Raw genomic sequence first — 3,388 nt, forward strand, 5'->3', positions numbered from 1 at the left:
CTGTCACCAATATTATCTCATTGTTTCTTTGTACTCCCCATTCTGTTTGTATCCATTTGCTATCTCCTATACTTAAAGATTGCAAAATCCTTGGGGAAAGGGCTTTTTCTGTGTTTGTACAGTGCCTAGCACAAAGGCCTGGTTTATGAATAGGGCTCCTAGGCACTACAGTAATACAAATAATGAATAGTAATACCACTAGCACCAGTCCCTGATGGGAGAACTGTCCATGTTGGAAGTCTCCTGTATGCCTCCTTTCTACTAAAGGAAGATCTGTCCCTGTTGAGGACTCCCCCTCTCTTGGACAGAGAAAGTCTGCTGCTTCCCACTATCCCTCCCTTCCAGTAGGATACATTTTTGTGTTTAGCAGCTACTGATTCATTCCTATCCTACTTGATATGCATTACAATCTTTAATATATTAATCCTCACCACACTGCTGGGAGGTAGGGAAGTACTATTATCCCTGTTTTACAGATGAGAAACTGCCCAAGGTGTCACAGGAAGACTGCAGCAGGGTAGAGAATTTAAACTGGGTCTCCTGAATCCCAGGTTGGTACTCTAACCACTGGACCATTCTTCCTCTCATACAGTACATCATCTTTTATGATGGAATGTCATTTCACCACATTTTAATACACATGAAACCACAAATTGTTGCGCTCCCATTCCTATTTTGATCTGCCTTCACCACTAGTGCTGAGCCAGTACTCGCAGTGAGCAAATCACAGAAACCTGTGGTTTTACAGCAGCTCACCAAGTTAGGGTTATTAAGCCAGTGAACTCACAAATGCACATCTTCACACAGCCCTACGAAGCTAGAGTGGATGAGCAGATAACCTTGCAAAGGCTCGTACCTTAGCTTTTGCCCAGCAAGCTGGAGGTACTGAATATGAAACCTCATAGAAACTTACATATTGCCATTAGCCCAGTAATACAGAGTTTATGAAACAATGGCCCTCGTAGCCTTGACATTAGCTCAGCATGCTAAAGCTGCAGAACTACCAATCCCAAAGAGGCTGAACCTTATCAACAAGCGTCACATGCTGAGTTAGTGATCTTGCGGACACCTGTGCCTTGACAAAAGACCAACATGCTAGAAGTGTGAATTCACTGGCTCAGCAAAAACAATCTATCTTGACATGGGACCAATGAACTATAGGAAATGAATCAGTAACCTCCCAAAGGCCTGTCCAGTAACATCACGTAAGTGAGCTAAATATACTGAGGTAGGGACTCACAGAGCTTTTCATTTGTCATCATTCCAGCAATCTGTAGTTGCTAAGTCAGTAACGCTCACAGAAGCCTCTGCCCCAAAATCAGCCCAGTCAATCAGTGGAGCTGAGGCAGTGACTCTCCTGGTTGATGTTAAGAACCGAGAGCTCTCAGAAAACTGCATTAACATCAGACCAGCAAGTTACAGATGCTGAGTCAGTAACTTTAGAGAGTCTTCTGCCTTGATATACTAGTCAACTAGAAGGACTGGGACAGTTAGCTCACCAAGGAATGTGCCTCGACAAACATGGAGAAAGCTAGAGATGCTGCCCTGTCATATCACATTGGTCCTAGCCTTAATATTAGCCCATCAAACAGTAGCTTTTGAGCCAGTGACCTTATCTCCCAGAGACCTGCCCCTTTACATCAGACCAGCAAGCTGGAGGTGTTCAGTTAAATAGCCTGAGACTTATCATCTTAGAAAACTAGAGTTGCTGAGTAAGTGGCCATGCAACAACCTATCCTTTGACATCATGCCAACACAGTAGTAACCAGCATCCCACTCAGGAACCTCATACACACCTTTGCCTTCACATCAGCCCAGCAGTCTAAAGGAGCCAACAAGTTCATAAAGCTTTCTGCTTTGATACTATTACACCAAGACTGACATTTTGGTCAATTAATTAGTAACTTTACAAAGATCAGTGGCTTGACATCAACCCAGCAATCTAGAGTTGTTGAGCAGATATTAAAATAAGCGGGAGTGTGTGGGAGCACAGTTTCCCTTCTGGTAAAAGCAGAGGGAGAATCCATTCTTATCCTGCACCAGAGCTGTCTACCCACCTACCACTTCACTGGCTAGGGAACAGAGGATTCATTTGGTAGGAGAATCTGCATTGTGAGTAGCAGGAAGAGCAGCAGGAAGAGTTTATGGGTCTCCAAGTCTTTCCTGTGAATACATGAAATACCTCCAATACCCAATGAGGCATTCATTATTCATATTGGGAGTCCCATATCAGACATCTTTCTTCTACAGGAAAATCTGTCCCTCTGGTGGTTCCCCCTACAACCCAGATAAAATAAGAGACTCAGGCACATCTCCTCCACAACCTACATTTCAGGACAAATAGCCAACTACTGACAGTTCCTTCTCCCTTCCTGGCATGCCACTGACGAATGTGTGAATTAAAAAGATAGTTAGGAGATACATTTTAAGTTCTGTTTCTGGGATCAGTGAGGAGCTAGTAGTACTTGATACACTCAGTTTTGAGTGTGATTGATCAATATAAACATGTAAATTATATAAAAAGCTATGTTAAAAGAATGGTAAGTCTGCAAAGTCTAGCACCTAAAAGTTAGAGAATGTCAAAGGTAAGGTTCCTCATGCAGAAGACAGATTCCATTCTCCTTTATGAGTTCTATTGTAGTTCCCATCCCTCCAATATGGGTGTGATGGCAGGTTCTTTACCAACTCACCTCCCTGAACTCTATGACTTTATAATCCCCTTTCCCCCTCTGCTAGACCTGATGGCATTCCACCCACCTTCCTTCAATCACTCACTACATTTGAAAGCAGCATTGCATGCTCTTCCACCATGTCTCCCAGATGAACAAAGATACCCAAGCACACCATGCTCTCCTTTGATGTGCAAAAGGGTTCACACCTTAACCCTACCTGGCACTGCCTGTGGGGCTACCCCAGAGATTCATGGATTTGCAGGATTGAGTGAGCCAGACCTGGGAATGTCACTGTAATGCCTGCTGTGATGCCATCAGCCCTGGTTGTTCTGTCTGGCATGCAGGTCCACAGTGGACTGTGCAAGTCTGATCTCTCGCTCTCAAGACCTGATTCTGGAGGGAGTTAGCCTGTTCCCCTCCCCACAGGTGGGCTTGGTGATATGTTCCATCCTCCCCCTCAGCTCAGTCTAGAGGTAGGTTCCATTTCCCCCTCTGAGAGAGGTGGTAGGTTCCTTCCTCCCCATTCCTAGGTCAGTGGTAGCATCCACAATCCGCAGAGTTCGGTCTAGACGAGGTGCCAACCCCCTCTTCGAGTTAATTGGTAGGATCCATTCTTCCCCACCCCCTCGAGCTCGGTGGTAAGCACCATCGTCCCCCGCGGCCGGGTGCGGTGGTTTGCCCCGGCAGTAGCTGAGTCTCGGCCGGCCCCCGCCCCC

The sequence above is a fragment of the Gopherus evgoodei genome, chromosome 4 (genome assembly GCF_007399415.2).
Source record: "Gopherus evgoodei ecotype Sinaloan lineage chromosome 4, rGopEvg1_v1.p, whole genome shotgun sequence".
Lineage (NCBI taxonomy): Eukaryota > Metazoa > Chordata > Testudines > Testudinidae > Gopherus > Gopherus evgoodei.